Genomic DNA, 22,398 nt, shown 5'->3' with positions numbered 1-22,398 from the left:
TAATCTTTGTAGAGATAACCCATTTCTGGGCACATGAAAAAGGCTAAATTGATAAGACATTGACTTTTCCCTTTAAAAACAATTTTAAAAGGCTTTAAAGCTGTTTACACTTCGTGGTTGAACACTCCATTCATCATTAAGATAATGATCTTTAAGAGGCCAATCCCATGTGAGGTGTGCCCTGAATTTGAGAACTGCAGCACAGCACATCTCTCAAGGCTTAGCCTTGATCATTTGGACAGTTAGAGATTACACTCACCAATTTCATTACACTTGGGACCACAAGTTGAATCTGGGCACTTTAAATGAAAAGCCATATCCATTTCTAGTACGGATAAGTTTAAATTAGTAATGGCAGCTTCTAGTCATGCGGAAGCATGGTGATGTGGATAAAGGAGACTGACATCCAAGCCCGCCTTTCTCAAAACTGCTGTTAGTTTATTCAACAGAAAATACATAAATCAACTGGCTAGAAAAAAAAACCCAACTACTCCACTTAGCTCCAGGACTTTGGTCTCATGCTGTATATCTACACTGCACATCTTACTCAGGTCTGACCGCAAGACCCCTCTTCCATCCACACACAGATCAGTCTGACTCAGATCAGTGAACACGCAGGTTCCTATGACCCTGCTAGCGGGTGAGTCTGAGCCCAAGTCCTGGGTCCAAGCCTTGTCATTTTGCTCTGTGGATGCAGCTCAAGCAGCAGACCCAAGCCAGAAGGTCTGTGAATGCATTAGCATAGCTGAAAGACTCAGGTCCAGCAATGTAAACCCAGGTTTACACAAGCACAGGCTTGGAAACATCAAGTCCACAAGCCTGGGTCCCAAAGACCATCAGACCTCAACATAAGTGAGACCTCCAGGCACTACCATAACATAAATGTTAAATACTAACACTAATAGGTTCCCTGGAGTGGAGACCATGAAAAACAAAATAGATTCATGGATACTAAGGTCAGAAGAGACCATTATGATCATCTAGTCTGACCTCCTGCACAACGCAGGCCACAGAGTCTCACCCACCTACTCCTGCCAAAAAACTCACCTATGTCTGAGCTACTGAAGTCTTCAAATCGTGGTTTAAAGACTTCATGTTAGCATGTGTGTTCTGGGGAAGGGAGGGTGGAAGGGAATTAGTGATTAACTTTCAATGTTAGATTGCATTCTCAAGGGTAATAACTATCTTCACAAGGATCAGGGCTAGAAACGAACAAACAGAAAGAAAAACACACTAGCTGCCAAAATCAAGGGGGCAGGACATACATATACGGATGGATTCTGCTATGTTCCCACAAGTCTGTTCTAGCCTGTGTGTCCCTTCACCCACAACATTTCCCATTTTTTAATCTTACATCAGTTACAACTGAACTAATCCAGCCACGAACACCTCCTCTTCGATCCTACTACTGAAAACATGAGGGCCAATTCCTAGTCCCTTTCAGGTCAACTGGAGTTTTGAAATTGACTTCAATGGGACTGATGTTTAGCTCAATAATACCTGTACCAGTGACAAGTGTTTAATCCTATTTTAAGACAACATTTTAACAGTAACACCAAGCATGACCTATTGAGTTTCTTTCATTAGCTTTTGGAATTCTAAGTATCCAACCTTGCATGTTTTTATACAAGGATGTAAAGTGATACATTCAGATCTCAGCTGTCTATAAAGTGGACAACCTAGAAATCACAAAGAGGCTAATCCCCAAATTTAATTCAGCAACATACAATAACTTTATAGTGTGTGTTACTTGTCTATAAGCACTAGTATCATCTAAATTTCTATTCCTCCCCTGGTTTCTGTGGAGTTGAATGCAGTAAAATCAGTAGCAACCCATCTGAACTGAAATGTGAGGGCATTTTCAGTTTCTCTTTCATACATCATCTAAAGAAGATGGGAAGCATTTTAAGAATTCTTAGTACTTTATACTCCCTAGTCATGTAAGAATTACTCTGTCTCATTGTCAGAAACCACAGATGATGAATATTAAGTGCAAGAGAAGGAGACTGCTGGTAGGTAGTTTAAGCCCCAGAAGATTTTACAAAAATGTAACCTTAGAAGAAATGTTTTCATGCTTTCTTTGTTTTATTTAAAGAAAAACAGGTTGGCTGGTTGACTCCAAACATGGCTCCATGGTGTTTGCAACTCAAACACCGCAGATATTGGTCTGTTTCTCATGTCCACACCATCAAAAGCCATTCTTAACTAAAGCAAGAATGGGGGGGGGGGGGGGGGAATAGCATAAATGGTGAAAAATATGTTTTTTAAAGTTACTTTAATCTTAATATAATCTAAGGTTCTATTAATAAATAAAACAAGGTTGGGGGTTATTTGTTTTTGTTGTTGTTGTGGACATAAAATTTTAGGCCCCAATCCCACAGATCTCGCTGCATGTGCTTATCTCTAAGCACATTAGTCCCATTGACTTCAATTGAACAACGTGAATAAAGTTAAGCACATGAGTGTTTGCAGTATCTAATCCTAACAGTGGCCCTTTAAATAACAAAATTTACTTCAACACCACGCTTTGCCACTGTGTTATACTGGTCATTTCCAACACGACAGAAGATTATGTCCAATCACATATGGTCAGAGTCAGGCTCTCAAAGACAGGATACCAGTAACCATATTCTTTCAGTAAGCAATATTTCTGCTTAGCTACATGGGGGATAGGGGGAATCTCTGAACTCCCTTCTAAGAGGCAAACATTCTAATATGAATTTAGCTACACTAGAAGCTACATAATCTGGACTGCACATCACATTAACTGCACCATTGTTAAGAACACATTAACTGCACAGGAAACGTGTATATCACTAGCGTTGTTTTCCCAGTGAGGACACTAACACCAGGAGAGACCCAAAAAATATAACTGCAGGAAACTTGCAAAACTGATTCATACTGAATGTATTGAATTATTTGCCTGAAAAAGAAGAAAGAGAAAAAACTATGAAGGCAAAAAGCTCTTTATTTTTTTTCCTGGAGCAGCGATCCAGGGAGTTTCCAGGAGCAGCAGGGGGAAAAAAAATGTCAAACAGCAGAGATGGACTGAGAATGCTAGTTAAACATGCTCTCACATCAGCAAGCACAAACCACCATCCCAAAGCATATAAAAAAAGCTTCTTTACCACAAAGACACACTAAGCTTCAAACACACAACATTTGTAAGGTCATTTGCATCCTGGGAAGGAAAAGCCATTGGCCTGTATTATTCTATACAGAATGATAGGAACAAACACTGCCCTAGAGCTTTCTCTCAGCATAGGAAATGTCGGATGGACCCCTCCATGGGCAGATCTCCCTGCCTATGAGGAAGGTGTGCGCATCCAGGCAGGGGAGAGAATGCCACTTGTATCAGCACTATGTCCTCTCCCTTATATCCCAAAAGAATTCCCTCACAAAGCTTTGGTGGAGGGACATGTCGTCCCTGGGATTTTGAGGCAAAGCAAGGGATGGGCACTCTGTGGCATATCCATACACCACCTATGGACATCCAAGCTGCTATACTGTTGGAAACAGTATCAGTTCCCCAAGTCTTATTTGTGGCTGCTACTGAGACACTACAGGGGACAACCAACCAAGTGCAAAAAAGCTCCTGCTAAAGCCAGCAGGGTAGCTATCTGATGAAACATATGATGCCTCTATGCCTCTGCCCCTTCCCACAGCCCCCAGAGTCTGTGAGGTTGGGAGGCCTCCAAACTACTTAGGACCCTAAATGATTCTCTCCTGGAGTCCCTGCCTCTCCAGCCCTTTTCATAGGTCTCTGCATGGTAGGAGTGATCTGAACCAGCACTAGTTTGCACTTAGCCTTTTTTCCCCTAACGAACGGCCTCAAAGCACTTTACTTCAGCCTCGGAACATCCCGGTGAGATAGTAAAGCACAGACACATCCAAAGGGGTAGACTAAGAATGGGTAAGTGATCTGTCCAAATTCAAACAGTGAGTCAGGGGCAGAGATAGAAGAGAACCCAGGATCCATAACTCCCAATCCCTCTACTCTCACCTGCTTTTATAGCCTGCCGTTTAGAGTAAAGTCTGTATGTCTGGACGCACCACAGAGAACATTTTCTATGCTAATGAACAAAATAGCAGTAGCAGGTAACACTGCCTCTCAGTGGGCCTACTTCTTTTCACAATACTCAAACCCCTGAATCACCTAGACATCAGCATTGCTTTTACTAAAAGTCTAACCTAGTGTGCCAGGAACACCAAAACAGTGAAAAAGACGCAGATGGGATAAACGCAGTCCATTCTCCATTACAGGAGACAGGGAGAGAAGTGAAGAGGAGGAGGAGAGGAAGAGACATCATCTGAACCACACTTATCTTGCTTTATATTTTTCAACATGGGCACAAAATTTACCTTATTCCTATTTAAATAATATTGTCCCAACGAGCAACTGACACGTACCCAGCCAAATCTGACATATCTATATAAGCGTATCAGTAACCTGTTTGGGTGTTTGACTGTTGAAACTTGCAGACAAATTGAAACTTTAAGGCACGATTTTTTTAACAATGAGTGTGATTAACCAGTGGAACCATCTCCTGATATCATCAAATCAAGATGGATGCCTTTCAGGAAGATATGCTAGTCAAACACAAATGATTGGGCTCATTGCAGGTGTAAATGGGAAAAAAAAAAAAAGCCCACACCCTGTTTTATGCAGGAGGTCATTCTGGCCTTACAATCTATGAAAGCTCTTTAACGGTTTTAAAAATAAACACTGTATTTAAATAATGAAGTTCTGTTTAACTTGCGCGTTCATTCCCTAGTACAATAGAGGTGTTATCACAATACAAATATTAAATAAGAAACCAAAAGAGAATTGCAAGTTTGAGTTATTCTAGCCTTATCTTTTTTTTTGTCCCACTGTGCCTATCTGCTGCACAAGAAGTTATACACCTTATGCTCTGCACTAAACAGGTGCACAGTTAAAGGGGAAAAAAGCACAGCCTGGAGTCTGAATTTCCCTATTCTTCCTGCAGTCTCCAAACTTTAAACACTTAATTCAAAGCCTATTAAATGTACAAGACTTACCGGTGTGTAAGAGGAGGAAGGGAATATGGTTTACAGACCTGCCATGACAAAACAGAGTGCAGTTTTAGAGCATGTCAATACAAGGCTACGAGAGACAGCCTGTCACACAAGCACTGGAAAACACCTTTCTGCCTGCTGACGGGCTGATCACATGGCCACAGCTCAGACAGGGATCTGCATTCATTAAGGGACTCAGTACATACATTATCCTTTTGTTACACTCCCAAATGCAAAGCCTAAAGAGACAGTACAGGAAAGAACTGTCACGTCAGAGGCAGCAGTTTCTCCTCAGATTCACCATTCCTTTGCTTGCCAGATAGATGCATACAGTCCAGCTCAGCAGACCCTCGCTAATTCATATGAACGACTGAGAGGCCCGCTGCAAATTACTTAATTTTGCGAATTACTGACTAAATGAACAATAAAAATGGCCTTATTTTGCTTATTCATTTTGACGCTGGCCATTTCATTTATGATTATACCTCATAATGTACCAGCAAACATACTGTAGTATCTCCTGTAAAAATAATTACCTTCTAGTAATGTAAGACCTTGCTACAACACTCTATTAATTCTTTGAAAGATAGGGAGAGATCCAATATTTTGTGCAAATGAGGGATTATCCAGGTTCCACCACACACACTACTTTAAAATTAGGCCCTTAATATATGCAATGAATGAATATGGGGCTCTTATTAAAAAACTGCATTTCATATTATACTTTGATATGAGGGACCCTTTGGCAGATTTTCTGCGCTTCAAAAAAGTTAGTTGTTGTCATAGAGCATAACATAGAAATACAGCAAGAACACTAATATTCCTATCAAGCTGCTGAGCGACTACATGCTAGGGAAAAGAACCACCATTCTTAAATAACTCTCAAAAAGCTACTACTGTATTTATTTTTATTAACCCTAATGTAAGGGAAAGGTCACTAGTTCCTCACAGGTTTCAGAGGAACAGCCGTGTTAGTCTGTATTCGCAAAAAGAAAAGGAGGACTTGTGGCACCTTAGAGACTAACCAATTTATTTGAGCATGAGCTTTCGTGAGCTACAGCTCACGAAAGCTCATGCTCAAATAAATTGGTTAGTCTCTAAGGTGCCACAAGTCCTCCTTTTCTTTTTAGTTCCTCACAGTAAAAGAACAACTTACTGAACCACAGAAGCCTAAATCTCACCACTTAACATAGGTTAACATGCTTCAAAGGCCGTGCTAGCTGTGTTTCAAACTTCTCTGAATTCAGCTCCCAGTTTTAACTAGGGTGGACTATAAAGATTCATAAGTGTGTCACATCACACGCCTCTATGTTCTTAGCTATTTTGACTTGGAAGTCAAATGGACTTGGCAGCTGTACAACCCAGGCCTGATTTTAGAGGGACCGGCAAAAGAAAAAATAAATAGGTGTGTACATTGTTTTGAAGCTTAATGACATTCAAAGGTGGTCTAAAAGTTTGTTTATATGAAGCAAAATAGGAATCAGAACCAATATTCCCCCCCCCCCTTTTTAGAAATCAGCTTTGACAGAGATAAGATATCCCACCATTCAGGCAATACAAGTTCATTCATGACTCCCACAATCTACTAAATCATTAATCACTTGCTTATCTGTCAATAGCATACCATCAATGTAGGCCTGATCCAATGCCCACTGAAGTCAATGGAAAGACTCCTATTGACGTCAATGAGCTATGGATCAGGTATTAAAATATAGTTATAGTAACTGATCACTTGCTACAGTCGCTCTCTACTGACATGGGTTATTCAATTAAAAAAAAGTATAATAGAAGGTACTGGACATTCCTAACTACACCCATATGAAAATCAAGATCTCATAAATCGGCAATTAAGAACATTGAAACAGGTTACACAAAGCGTTCTGTTATTCAAAACCATTATATTCCCATCTTAATATTTACAACAAATGAAAGAGATCCAATATACAAATCTCCCTCAAAGCCAAACTATTTTATGAACATTAATCCATTCCTAATATTCCAACAGAATAATACTGTAAAGTCTTGGATGGTCCTTTTCCCTATCAAATCCTCAGGATATATCTGTAAAAACAGATTAACCAAATTGTTCTCTTTGTTGTAATTACCTCATTCCCTCTTGTCCCCTTAGTATTCTTGAAGAGAAATGGCCTGGGGAGACTACCAGTAATTTGCCAGAGAGCCACTACATTTTCATTCCTTTTAGTTTCAGATGTCACTGTTTCAGTTGCACTGTTCAAAGCCGATAGCAAAGGAAAAGTTTTCTACATGAGCAAGAACTGCTAATCCAACCAATATTTCTGTAGCCTCAGGCTACTTCTTTTTCTCTCTTATTTCACTAATTAAAAAAAAAAGGGGGGGGGGATAGGAGGGGCCCACGATCTACCTTCAAGCCCACTGGAATCAATCTTCCTTTCTCTTCCTTGCACTTTGGAAATCAGAGGCTTAGAGACAGTGTTCCCATCCTCCTTTTACAAGCTGTTTACATGTGATAAGAACTAGGATGTTAATAAAAATAGCTCAGCACCAAGACATGGATGTTTCACAAATGCAAATCTAAAAAACCCACAAGCTAATATTTATGGATTACCATGTCTCTTTCCTCACATTTCCAACCACAGACTAACATTTCCAAAAAGGAAAAATAAATGTAGGGAAATAGCAGAAATCCATCTCTTACATATCAATGTGATGAACAGAACTGCTAGTGGCTGGCTTCCAATTAATTTTCATACTGGATGGCTATGACATTTCAGGGTGCAATCCAGACCATTGAGGGGGCTGTCACCCCTGTCCTGCAACCTTGGGTGCCTTACAATGCCTTGCTGTTGTAGCTGTCACCTTGGTCACTCACAAACAGCCTTCCAGCATGCCAGTCGCACCCAGAGTGCCTGTATATAGCTGCAGCCTGTCAGCAGCACTCCAGTCACACTCAGCCTTCCACTAGCCTTGGTTACCACATGCTGGATGACATCAACACACTCCCAGTCCTGGATTTTCCCCCAAAAATGTGTATTCTGTATGGCATTATCCAGCTCTCAGCTAAAGGTCCATTGTCCCTGTAAGAGAACAATATACAACAACTTGCCATCCTAAATATACTTACCCACACAGTTCATAACACTGGATTAATTTTGATTACAGAACAAAAAAAGATTTAGCTACAAAAATATAGATTTTAAATGAGTACAATAATACATTAAAGTCAGAAATGGTTACAAGAAAAATAAAGATAAAACACTTTCTAGTACTAAAACTTTACAAACTAGGCTTTGTCAAGGTAAAATTCTTACCACATGCTTCCAATAGCCATACTGACCAATCTTCAGATCACTCCCAAAAAGTCAAAGCTGGATTCTTTTGTCTTAGGTTCAAGAGAGATGGATAGGGAGATACAACTTCGGGTGTTTTTGCCACTCACTTTTATAGTTCAATCCCCCTTTGAAATGTATCTTCCAGAGGGTGGCCCCCTAGATAAAGTTCTTTCCAGCTAAGAGCAAGGAGACATCATGTCTGGTGGTGGGTTGCTAAGTTGTTTGCTTAAGATGCAGATCTGTTGTTCCTGCCCCCTTTCCTTACCAAAGAATAGTCACTTAACAGGTGATGGCCCAGCTTTGATGATACCTGGCCAAGTGTCAGCTTGTCCTTTGTCTTTGAAAAACAAGTTTACCCATTCCCCAGACCTTTCTGGTACACACACTTCAGTCATGATTTCAGCTCATATTCAGAACTTCAATTACAATGTTGTTACACACGTGTTATGATATTGTTGTCCAGTGAGTTATTAGTTTTCAAATGACACCTTCCAAGGCATATTCTGCACAAAGATTACTACTATCAAGTGTAGGGTGTGAATACAGGAGCGTATTCTGTCACAATGGCACAGACCACATCCAAGTTAATACTGTTCATTGCTAATACTGTACATGCTCCAAAAAAAGATTATATTCCAGTTGTGGAGTTCTAGTACTTTTGAAGCCATTTAGGTAATTCACAATGTTTAGGTATCAGAGGACAGCTTTGCTCATCTCCCCTGTCCTCAGTATAGACTTGACCAGCACTTTTACCACCACCCTGAACACCTCCATTGTTTGCTTGTTTCTCTGCGATGGGGGCACTAGATTCCGTGTACTAGGATGATGTCAGAGCATGCAGAAAGAGTGCTACATTGCATGAAAAAGACACAAACTTGATTGAAAGAGGAAATATCTATCCCAAGTGCTACAACACCATTGTAGTGGGCTATCTATCTTGTTCAATATTCGTAAGGCTCATTTCCTGAATAAAGCAATGGCAAGGCAGAAGCTCTTAGGAACCTAATAACCAGGAAAGCCAGTCAACACAGAACAAGTATAATGCTGCCATTAGTATTGGAACTTTTATTGCTGCAATTAGGATGAACCAGCTGCTAATAAAAATAATACTACTTCACATTTATGTAGTGCTTCACATCTTCAGTCTGTACAAACATTTGCTTAAGTAATCACCACAAAACTGCTGAGATGGAGATACTACCCATTTTACAAATGGGAAAACGGAGGCAGAAGTGAAACATGTATTACCAAGGCCAATTACTTCATTTAGACCATCAACTCTTTGGGCTAGGACCATCTTTGTGTTCTGTGTTTGTATAGCACCAGCACAATGGGTATCTGATCCATGACTGGAACTCCTAGGTGCTAACAACAACATGGATAATAAGAACATCCAGAGTTACATACACTAAGGGTTACAGAACCTCAAGAGTTTAATAGATGCATTTGCGCCTCCCTCTGACCAATAGGGATTAAACAGAAGATTTCCCATTGAGCAGGTTATGCCATAACTGCCTACTGCTCTGAAGATTCTGGCACTGTCAGATACAAGATACTGGACTAGAGGGACCAGCAAGTCAAGTCCAAGATACAGGAGAATTGAGCACCTCTGAAACTGTGGCTATAAAAGACTTGCACCAGACCACAAAGTGTGTCAGTTTCCTCCAGGATAAGATCTCAGGAGCAATTTGGTTCCCGTTTTTTGTTCACATAACACCACTCAGTACTGAAGGAGCAGATGAAGACATCCCTCCTAACTCCCAGACCATTCTTTATCCCTAGACACAGACAGAGGAAAAAATAAATAAAAAAAGAGATAAAAATTACACCAATGGTGTGAGAACACAGGAAGGATTGTGGATCTGTAAATAATGATAGAAGTAGAGGAGAGGAATTAGGAGCACAGATAAAATGGTCCATTGTGGCAAGATTAAGAGAGCTGATGATGGGACATCCAAGAGGAGAAAAAAAGTGTAAAATTACATAAGTAATCTAGTAGGCCCCAAATTCTGCCTTTGGATTAACCTATAAAACTGCAACTAAAGTCAATGGAATGCTCGCACAGGTTTCTTGGGACATAATTTGTGAAGCTGCAAATTATTTTAGAGGCACATAAATATATGACTGACTTTTCCATTTATTAAAAGGCCAGGAGATCATCAAGCTCTCTTTTAATAAAAAAAACAAACCCAAAACCACGGTATGACTAGATTTCAGAGCAAGAACTCAATTTATCATCATTCATAATACTACAGAATTACACTGGGTAGCTGAAAAAACAAGATGAATATTCCACTGTAGTACAAAGGTTTCTAATACATAAACCATTCATAATACAGTCATTAATCTGAATCCAAATCTTTCCCATATCAGATGTCACTTAGGGATGGTGGAGCCTGGTGCGTGCCCTATCTAATCTGGGCCACTCTTTGCATGTCCTCTATGTAATGTTCAACAGAGGGATTCTTTTAGCTGGCTCCTTCTGGGTGTTCCTCCAGCTGTCCAATAGCACTCCTGCCATGGCAGATGTTCTGGCTTCATTCTTAACACATATCCCCAGTATTTCCATCTTCTTTTCTGGATAACTTTAGAGATTAGAGTTGCTAAACTCTCCAATGAATCTGAGCACTTGTAAATTCAGACCACTGAATGCCTACTTTTTTCTACATTTGCTCCAAAATATTCATGAGAAACTGTGATTTTCCAAGGGGCTTGAAAGAGTGAGGCACCTAACTCCCTCGGGTGCCTTTGAAAATCCCAGCCTATAAATTAGAGGCTAACGCAACAAAGCGCAACATACTCCTCAAGAATAATTAGGCCAGATTCAATTTTAAGACAACTGCTCTGGAAAGTGTCCGAGATTCGGCTGGAAGGATGAAGGCATCCCAAGAGCACTGTCAAAAGCAAGCAGAACCAGTGCTTATTTTGTAAAGAAAGGGGTGCCAGGGCTCAAGCAATTACATTCCGGGCCTCAAGCAACTTTTTTACATTCATAACTGATGCAGCAAGCCCAGACAGAGGTGCCTTCAGCCTTTGCACAAATCAAGCACTGAGTAGAACTCACTGTGACAGAGAGAGGAGGCAAAGCTCTAGAACAAGAAGATGTCAAGAGCCCGACTCCACTAGCAAAAAAAAAGTTTTGAACATTTGTGAGAAGAGCACTGCAGAAGGCTGGAATAATATTAGTTCTCTCTTCCACACAGGGAAGAAAGAACAAACCTCTTAACCTCCCAGAAGTTACCTACTACAGGACAGGCCTAACAAAGAAAATAACAGAACGCCACTAGCCGTCACCTTCAGCCCCCAACTAAAACCCCTCCAACGCATTATTAAGGATCTACAACCTATCCTAAAGGATGACCCAACACTCTCACAAGTCTTGGGAGACAGGCCAGTCCTTGCCTACAGACAGCCCCGCAACCTGAAGCAAATACTCACCAACAACCACATACCACACAACAAAACCACTAACCCAGGAACTTATCCTTGCAACAAAGCCCGTTGCCAATTGTGCCCACATATCTATTCAGGGGACACCATCACAGGGCCTAATAACATCAGCCACACTATCAGAGGCTCGTTCACCTGCACATCCACCAATGTGATCTATGCCATCATGTGCCAGCAATGCCCCTCTGCCATGTACATTGGTCAAACTGGACAGTCTCTACGTAAAAGAATAAATGGACACAAATCAGATGTCAAGAATTATAACATTCATAAACCAGTCGGAGAACACTTCAATCTCTCTGGTCACGCAATCACAGACATGAAGGTCGCTATCTTAAAACAAAAAAACTTCAAATCCAGACTCCAGCGAGAAACTGCTGAATTGGAATTCATTTGCAAATTGGATACTATTAATTTAGGCTTAAATAGAGACTGGGAGTGGCTAAGTCATTATGCAAGGTAGCCTGTTTCCTCTTGTTTTTTCCTACCCCCCCCCCCAGATGTTCTGGTTTAACTTGGATTTAAACCTGGAGAATGGTCAGTTTAGATGAGCTATTACCAGCAGGAGAGTGAGTTTGTGTGTGTATGGGGGTGGGGGGGATGTGAGAAAACCTTGATCTATGCAGGAAATAGCCCGACTTGATTATGTAAAGAGTTGTCACTTTGGATGGGCTAGCACCAGCAGGAGAGTGAATTTGTGTGGGGGGGTGGAGGGTGAGAAAACCTGGATTTGTGCTGGAAATGTCCCACCTGTTGATCACTTTAGATAAGCTATTACCAGCAGGACAGTGGGGTGGGAGGAGGTATTGTTTCATGATTTCTGTGTGTATATAAAGTCTGCTGCAGTTTCCACGGTAAACATCTGATGAAGTGAGCTGTAGCTCACGAAAGCTCATGCTCAAATAAATTGGTTAGTCTCTAAGGTGCCACAAGTACTCCTTTTCTTTTTGCGAATACAGACTAACACGGCTGTTCCTCTGAAACCTCTTAACCAGAGTCATATATTTAAGGCAGAAGTCACCAGTGCACAAAGCAAATGAGTCACAGTAATGTTGAATTTCAACCACCCAACGTGAAAACATTGCTAAAACACTCTTTGCGATCTTGTTAAATCACACTATATAGTGTAAGTGTTAAGAGAATAAATATGCTTGTTCAGTCTCATGAGATTTTTCCTTTTTAAGCTCAGACTTTGTAAAACTGCAGCAGGTGTAAATTAAACACTTTACTTGCCCAGTGTTTTTGGACCTGTCAGTAACCAACAGATGAAAAGGTATTGCTAACGTGACTTTGATTTTCTCAGCTGCTCGAGCCAGCATTTTAGTGTCTTAAGGAAATTAATAGCAGCAAGCTCAGTGCCTGTTTTTCTACACGGGTAAACAGAGTTTTTACTCACAGAAGAACAAAATCAATAAGCAATACCACCCAACCCCATCCCCATAACACAACCCTTTATTCTCCTGCTAAAAATATCCTTGGGTGGCAAGCACTAAGGCAGTGATATTGCAGTGGGTTTAATCTGAAGTACCTGGGAGTCAAGATAAAGCAGCTTTATTCTACAGAGCTCTAAACAACCTTCTAATTAAAACAAAATTAATACACACCATCAGAGAACGTAGGTATTTCTGGGAACCACTGAGGAAGCAACATACATTCAGTAGGCACCAGCATGTCTTTACCTGTCTCTCCAATGTGCCTAACACATTCTTAGGCATTCAAATTTATAGATAAATCATCATCTCTAGACACTGTGAATGAGCCAAATAAGATCTCTAGCTACACTTAAAACACATTACATTAATTAGCTACTCCTCCAGTTGGGCTTGGGGAACAGAATATTAAGGAGCCTTTCCATATAAAAGCTTTTCATTGTGCCTGTTGCCACCTATTTGGCAATTCTATCAATACCAAAAAATTAAAACCACTGTTTTCACGTGTTTGATTTTAGTATTAATTTCAGTGTGGTTCCTATCAAAAGAGAAACCACAAAATGACATCAGAGGGTTCCTCATTCAATCTCTCTTGAAAGACTTTCCAATCAAGTTTGCTCAGTTTGCAAAGTGAAAGATATTTTTGCTAACTAACTGTCAGTTCTGCAAACTCCTCCCAGGTTCTCAGAAACCACCCCTGCTTTTGTGTCCCCTAGAGCTGCCAGAAGGTTCCGAAGTGGGCCAGGGAATCAGCATAAACTTCCTCTCACTTCCAGCAAAGAATGTCACCTGAAAAAGCATCTTCCTTACACACCTGGAAGTGAGGCCAATACAGACGATGAAGCAAGGTCAAGGAACAATACCTTAGAAGGAAGCCCACCATCTTGCCTCTTCCCATTAGAGAGAATAGGGTCCAGATACTCTTAGAAAATTAGACACTCACTCCCATTGATTTCAATGAAAGTTAGGAGCCTCAGTACCTTTCAGAGGATTTGAGCCTAGGTGTGTAAGGTTGCCTGTAGACTTCACTTATAGAATTTTCCCTCATCTTTCATATTAGCTTCTGGCTGGTAGGTTAACTAGTCAATGTGTGGTATTTTTTGAAGCCCTGGACTAATCAAAATCAAACTATAACAAGCAAACATGGAATTTAAAGATAAAACTTCTATTAAATGTTAACACACACCCATTAATAATAGCCCTTAAAATAAGGATAGACCTGCACAATGCCTGGTTTAACACACTGGACTATTAGCATGATTTGGAAGCTGACTGATTTTCCAGTGTTGTGGCAAACATTTTACCATTCACAGCAAGTCCTATCATCGCTCTCCAGAGATATCAGTCTCAAAATGCTGGCGGGGAAGGGAACAGCTTTTCGATATTTCACTGAAATAAAACAAGCCAACATATCTGAAGTGTCACAAGACACAAGATCATAGAATCATAGGACTGGAAGGGATCTCGAAAGGTCATCTAATCCAGCCCCCTGCACTCATGGCAGGACTAAGTATTATCTAGACCAGGGGTGGCCAACCTGAGCCTGAGAAGGAGCCAGAATTTACCAATGTACGTTGCCAAAGAGCCACAGTAATACGTCAGCAGCCCCCGCATCAGCTCCCCCCCGCCCACTCCCAGCACCTCCCACCCACTGGCAGCCCCACTGATCAGCACCTCTCCCTCCCTCCCCACACCTCCCGATCAGCTGTTTCGTGGCGTGCAAGAGGCTCGGAGCGGAGTGGAAGGAGTGAAGGCATAGCAGGCCCAGGAGAGGGGGCAGAGTGGGTGCAGGGCCTGTGGCAGAGCCAGAGGTTGAGCAGTGAGCCCCCCCGGCACACTGGAAACTAGGCGCCTGTAGCTCCAGACCCGGACTTGGTACCTATAGAAGGAGCCGCATATTAAACTTCTGAAGAGCCGCATGTGGCTCCGGAGCCACAGGTTAGCCACCCCTGATCTAGACCATCCCTGACAGGTGTTTGTCTAACCTGCTCTTAAAAATCTCCAATGATGGAGATTCCACAACCTCCCTAGGCAGTTTATTCCAGTGCTTAACCACCCTGACAGGAAGTTTTTCCTAATGTCCAACCTTAACCTCCCTTGCTGCAATTTAAGCCCATTGCTTCTTGTCCTATACTGAGGTTAAGAAGAACAATTCTTCTCCCTCCTCCTTGTAACAACCTTTTATGTACTTGATGACTGTTACATCCCCTCTCAGTCTTCTCTTTTCCAGAGTAAACAAACCCGATTTTTTCAGTCTTCCCTCACAGGTCATGTTTTCTAGAACTTTAATCATTTTTGTTGCTCTTCTCTGGACTTTTTCAAATTTGGCCACATTTTTCCTGAAATGTGGCATCCAGAACTGGACTCAATACTCCAGTTGAAGCCTAATCAGCGCAGAGTAGATCAGAAGAATTACTTCTCGTGTCTTGCTTACAACATTCTTGCTAATACATCCAGGAATGACATTCGCTTTTTTTTCCCCCTCTGTTGACTCTCATTTAGCTTGTGGTCCACAATGACTCAGATCCCTTTCCACAGTACTCCTTCCTAGGCAGTCATTTCCCATTTTGTATGTGTGCAGCTGATTGTTTCTCCCTAAATGGAGTACTTTGCATTTGTCCTTATTGAATTTCATCCTATTTACTTCAGACCATTTTGAATTTTAATCCTTTCCTCCAAAGCGCTTGCAACCCCTCCCAGCTTGGTATCTTCTGCAAACTTTATAAGTGTACTATGCCATTATCAAAATCATTGAACAGAACCAGATCCAGAACTGATCCTTGAGGTACCCCACTCGTTGTTATGCCCTTCCAGCATGATTGTGAACCACTGATAACTACTTTCAGGTAACAATTTTCCAATCAGTTCTGCACTCACCTTAAAGTAGCTCCATCTAGGTTGCATTTCCCTAGTTTGTTTATGAGAAGGTTATGTGACACAGTATCAAAAGCTTTACTAAAGTCAAGATATACCACATCTACCGCTTCTCCCCTACCCACACGGCTTGTTACCCTGTCAAAGAAAGCTATCAGTTTGGTTTGATAGGATTTGTTCTTGACAAATCCATGCTGAGTGTTACTTATCACCTTATCGTCTAGATATTTGCAAATTGATTGCTTAATTATTTGCTCCCACAAAGATTCATGGCATATGTAATTTTGCTCATTTGTGTAGCCCAACTGAAAAATAGAAGTCTGAAATGTTTGACCTATTACAGTTACATAGAACACCCAAGGCCCTGATCTTGCGCACGGATATACATGTGCTTGTGTCGGTTCTCAGGGTACCCAGGACTCAGCATCACCTTGTTCCCTACCTGGCTCCACTGAGAAGTAGACGTGCTTGTGCTTAACTGGGTGTCAGCTCCCTGATATCACCAGCCTGTTAGCCACCCAAGCACTCTCATCTGGGCAGTCCTAGCCCTTACCTTGCTTTGCAGGTTAGCAATAGGTGCACACTCTAGTCCGCAAACCCCTTTGAAGCGCTCCCCAGTAGCGTCCAGCTGAACTACTGAACACTCACAGAAATTCCAGGTCTGCTGTCCCCAGAGGGACAGCATGCACACCAGCTCGTATGATTCAGCTCAAGATCAGCACCTCGCTTAATACCACAGCACTACCACATATTTATAGTGAGAACAACAATAAGCATGTTATCAAAAACGCAAGATTCGAGGGACAGCGAGTAAGCAAAAGGGAAACAAAGTTACATATAAAATAAAATCATAACACACTTTCTAGAGACCACATTTAGCTTTACCTCACCCCAAGGGTCCTCTGCAACATTTCAACCAAGGTTGGTTGAGATCCCATTTTAATGAATGTAAACACACCGGCCGTTTATTTCCCAGTTGCAAGATGATGGGGTATCTTTGTTCACTGAATACAGTTCAGTAAAACTCTGAAGTGTATCACAAGAGAAGATTCTCTTCCATTGCTGTGTTTCTCTAGCTCTTAGTTCCCATTTGGAATTTTTACATTCAGCTTAGATCAGTGATGGGAGACTCATTGTGAAGGAGACAATACTTAATTTACATCTCAACAGGGAGACAGGTGAATAAACATCCCTCAGCTGATAGAAAACCTGTTTGTCAAGCTTGCTTTGATACAGACTTTAAAACAAAAAGAAAAGGAGTGCTTGTGGCACCTTAGAGACTAACATTTATTTGAGCATAAGCTTTCGTGAGCTACAGCTCACTTCATCAGATGCATTCAGTGGATGCATTCTCCACTGAATGCGTCCGATGAAGTGAGCTGTAGCTCAAGAAAGCTTATGCTCAAATAAATTTATTAGTCTCTAAGGTGCCACAAGTACTCCTTTTCTTTTTGTGAATACAGACTAACACGGCTGCTACTCTGAAACCAGACTTTAAAACATATTTTCAGGATAAACACATTACTCCCTACAGTATTGTCTGTACACACATTTCACAAGGATACTAATGATGAATGTGACCCCGCTTTCATTTAAGACCTTACATGACCTCTTTGGTGAACCAAAACCTACATACCGGAATCAGGACATTCTGTAACCCCCTTGCCAGTTGGCACTAAAGGGTTCTTGGGTCACAGTGCTTAACTTTAAGCATGTGAGCAGTTTTGTCGCAATGAGACTATTTAGGACATCTTGTACATGCATTAGACTTTGTGGGAATTCGGGTCTCAGATCAAAATGGAGATAAGCTCTAAGTTCAACCTGACAAGGTCTATTTTTTTTAAAACTGACTAGTTTCTGACACAGCACTTTTTGGATTGTATATCCTGGCTTTTAAAAAAAAAAAACAAAAAAAAACATGGTGGGGGACAGAAGAGAAGGGTTTTTCTGCTCCCACATGAATGTTAATTGAGATATTTTCAACCAGGAAGAAAATTACTAATTTTACAGGGGAACAGCAAAACTGACTCTGCACAAAAAGTTATCAAATGTACAAACATATTAAAACATATTTTCTCTAATCTTTCAGTTAGAGCAACCAAAGGTCTCAGTATCGCAAACACTTGCACAAATGCTTAATTTTATGCACACCAGCAGTCCTACTGTTTTAAGCAAAACCACTCACTTGCTTAAAGTTTAATAAGTGTATATGTTTGCAGGATCAGAAACATAGCTATTCCTCATAACTATAGTAAGTACAAGATTTTCAGACAAAAAGGTGATTTTCAAGTGACAGAGACCATTTAATTAGAGACTGCAATAGGGAAAACAATGAAAAGGTAAAAGCTTCAAGAAGGTTAAAGCCATTGATAACTGCAACACACATTAATAAAGACATATCAAAAAGATGGCTAAAAGCAGTGTAGTTGCAAACCATTGCATAGAATACTTGGAAAACCAATTCAGAACCAGGATGTTTGAAAACTTTGGATCTCTTCTCTTTAACCTGAGTGGCTGGTAGCCAGCAAGAAAATTTTGTACCAAAGAAAATATAAAAAAACAAGCCTCACCACATGAAGGTGGTCTACTCCAGCCGTTTCAGGAAAATCAATACACACAGCAGTGTAAAGCACCACTGGAACTTTTTCTAATTGGAGGATTGAGACAGCATTGTTCAAAGGCGTTAAATCACTTTTCTTGCTGGCTACCAGCCACTCAGGTTAAAGAGAAGAGATTCTGTAATACTCAAAGAAAAACGTTGGAGGACCAAGGACACAAGGCCTCCCAGTTTACTGGATGACACAGGACTTGAGAGAAGGATGATAGAGAAGCAAATACTAGTCACTGAAAAGAAAGCAAGCATTCTGTAACTGCAGTCCTTACCATGTGTGCCTTCGAGTTTTCTATTATTCCACTGCAGTTGCAAAGGGAGAAGTTTTCATATATTTAGGCTCTGGAGGCCCCAATTATTTAACTTTATGTGTTTAACTTTCACCCACAGGGAAAAAAAAATGCTGCAATTAACAGAAGAGATTTTACATGGCTGGGATGATTTAGTTGGGGATTGGTCCTGCTTTGAGCAGAGAGTTGGACTAGATGACCTCCTGAGGTCCCTTCCAACCCGGATATTCTACGATATGATTTGCAGTCCAGCTGGAAATGTATTTCATGTGTGAAGTTAACATCTGACTGAAAGAAATTACTGCAAAATGCAGAGATTAAAACTGAGAGTATTCTATATAATAATTTATGTATGTCCTGGTAACTCTCAATCACAGTGTATTCCTTCTAATTGGATATTTATTTGTATTTACTTCTTCCCAATTGCACCTGTCAGATACAACTATTCCAAAAATTTTAGATCAAAGACCAAGAAGAGTCAGATACAAAAACTTCACAGTATATACATATATACACACACACACACCTATAGTGTAATCCTAGAGGGTTTCATAACTTGTTGTACAATAAAAATAATGTTCAAAGACAATTGTGTTAATACAGTCCACACCAATAAAATAAAAATATACGAAAAAGAAAAAGAAAAGCCAGAAGTGCGTTTGCCCAAGTGGAGATCTGAATTAAGTATCATGTTACCCTGACTAAAGATACAAATCTGCCAACAACACTTATTCACTAGCCGTGTACAAGACAGTCCTTGTACAAAGAATATACCTGGCAATTAGCTCCATGATGTCCTTAGACCAAACCTGCTCATTGTCGATACAAAAGTTTTATTAACAGCATGGACACCAAGACAGAATGCAGAGCACCTTTCTTATGTCACATGAACCTTTAAAAATATCTCAGGTCCCCTACTGGTCATTAAAAACTAAGCTGAGAATGCCACACTCATCTCACATACAGCCTAATGCAGCAGTAGTCAAACAATGGTCCGTGAAGCACTTGCCCCGGTGCTCCATGGAGAGGTGCTTGGGCATATGGCGCTTACTCTCCTCATTTCCAGCTGCTAAGTACACAAATGTTTGGCTAACATTACCTTCCCACATACACAGTTTTGGTAGCTGACATCGGATGTTGTGCAAGGGCAAATGGAAAGGGAAGGGCAGCATGATCAGAAATGGGAGGGAAGATGTCCAAGACACACCCTGTTAAGATGTTGCCCACGCTATGGAAAAGTCAGAAAACCCCCTACTGAGTGTACATCTGAACACAAGTTTCATCATATAGAAAACAAAGAGCATTAGTTCCTCCTCTGTACTTCATTTTAAATGAAAATTCCACTATTACTTATATATATATATACAATCCCATTGAGGTCAATGGGGTTTTATGGCTGCAGTTTATATTTCATCTGCTCTACCATGATACTAAAATTAAGGAAAGGGAGGAGAACAACGAAGTAGTAACATCTGTCCTTCTAGCTATTTTTATGGTTGCTACTAACCATTTTTAAGCCAGGTTTTATTCCCAGCTGCTTTTTGGGTGCTCACTCACAATCCAAAAATATTCATCCCCCTCGGAAATCATGGTGTACGTAGTCCTGCTGGGGATCACTTAAGTAAGACCACCACAGGTGTTAGAGCCTAGACCAAGCAGGGAGGGAGGGAATGCCAAGAGAATTTAGCAAAGAGTGGGGGAAAGGGTTGAAAAGAGAAGATCAGAGACAAAAAAGGAGTAAAACGGAGTGGGACAGACACAGGTATCCTACCAAAAAAAGAGTGAATGTTGTCAGTCACAGACAAGAAGAGCCGCCTTCAGAAAAGCCAGAAAGTGGCACTATAATGAAGAAGAGCCAAATCACCTGCTAAAAGGGGGGACGGGCACAGAGAAAACAGATACACTAGTCTTACACTGTTAACCCCTCTTGCCCAAATCCCCCTAGTTAGGACATTGTCTGATATTGACAAATTGATAACATGAGTCGGGTCACCTTACCTAAAGGGGCGGGAAGTCGTTAACACACAGGTACCAGTACTTCAAACAGCATCTCTACCCCAGGGAGACAATAAAATCCCGTGGTGGAAGCCCAGCTGACAAGATCAGAGAGCAGGTCTGGCAGCTGCAGCTCAAGTTACCAGGAAAAATTAGAGACACATCAGCGTTTGTCTCCCCAACACCCTGACGGGGGCGGGGGCAGAATAAAAAACAAAACCCCTCTCCCTCTGCTTGGATAGCATAGGTCTGAACTACGCTGGGGAAGGAGTCCCCTGGCAGATCCTGAAGGACTAACACACTCAAAGCTCCCAGCCTGAGGGCTTCCCGTCTGTACCCCCCCCCCCACACACACACCAGTTGAAACGGGGGAAGGGAGGGTGGCAGTGGACATTGCAATTCGCCATATTAAAAAAACAGGCACACCTGCAAAAACAAAACCCCACCGTGTGTGTGTGTGGCGGGGTTAAAGGAGCACGGAAAGGGGACCCGACGAGCCGGGAACGCTCCAGCCCGCCACAAGTCCCTGCTGCTGCTGCCTTTGGGAGCCGCTTACCTTTGGAGGGGTTGTTTTCCTTCCCTTGCAGGCAGCAGCTGATGGGCCGCCGCCGGGCTTCCCTTGCGCGGGTTGGGGGGGCGGCAGGGAAATCCCCCCAGCCCTAGGCGCGAGGTGGCCAAGGCGTGACCCCCCGCCGGGAGGGCTCTCTCCGGCGCATAGAGAAGCAAGCCTCGGGGAAGGAGGCACCCAGGTTACGCTGCTCCCCCACCAGTTCTGGCTTTCTCCAGCCCGGGGCGGCGGCGGCGGCGGCGCCTGCTGCTGCTCGTGGAACAAAGTGCAGCCGCGAGGGGAGGACGCAGCTCAGGCTTCCAAAGCGCCCGCCGCTGCGCTCAGGCTTTCCGCAGACCCGAGCGCCGCCTGCTGGCCGTATTCTTCCCCGCATCGGGGGAGCGGAGCCGCGTCCGCACTCACCTGGTGTTCAGACCCGCTCGATCCCGCTCGCTTTTACCCCCGTGGTGTGTGTGTCGCAGGGGAGGTGAAATCACCGCCCTGACCTGTTCCGGTTAAAGCAGCTGAGTAACAGTACACGACTGGGAGTTTTGCTGAAGCTTAATGAGACGCGCTGTACTTTTTATGAAAAATCGATACGGAAATAATCGGGGGGGGGGAGGTTCAACCCGACATTCAAACCTAAATCCGTACATTTGGAGTAGCTGGGAGGAGACTGGAATCCAGCCCCTGATCTAGTTCTGAAGTTTTGCCTTTTTTTTAACCCCGTCCCGGTAACATGCGAACCCAAGACCTTTATCCTGGAAACACTTGTGCACTTAAGCACAGAAGCCATCCCACTGAACTCGGTGAGAATCACGCACGTGTGATATTACATGCAGGGTTGGTCAGA

General features: G+C 42.0%; 1 protein-coding gene across 8 annotated transcripts in view; it reads right to left on the bottom strand.

Moving 5' to 3' along the window:
• EPS8 (EGFR pathway substrate 8, signaling adaptor) overlaps positions 1-21,883 on the bottom strand; it is a 219,391-nt gene extending 197,508 nt beyond the window's left edge. For 3 of the 8 annotated variants that reach the window (XM_073319146.1, XM_073319138.1, XM_073319194.1), the window contains exon 1: positions 21,555-21,874. The gene's annotated coding sequence lies outside the window, so the exon portion shown is untranslated. Of the gene's footprint in view, positions 1-5,040; positions 5,064-21,001; positions 21,197-21,554 lie in introns of those variants that run through there. The other 5 variants (XM_073319214.1, XM_073319198.1, XM_073319206.1 and 2 more) reach the window with 5 other exon arrangements.
• Between the last annotated feature and the right edge of the window lie 515 nt (positions 21,884-22,398).

This window comes from Lepidochelys kempii, chromosome 1 (genome assembly GCF_965140265.1).
Source record: "Lepidochelys kempii isolate rLepKem1 chromosome 1, rLepKem1.hap2, whole genome shotgun sequence".
NCBI lineage: Eukaryota > Metazoa > Chordata > Testudines > Cheloniidae > Lepidochelys > Lepidochelys kempii.
The sequence above is the reverse complement of the archived record's forward strand: the minus strand, read 5'-3'. Positions and strand labels throughout refer to the sequence as shown.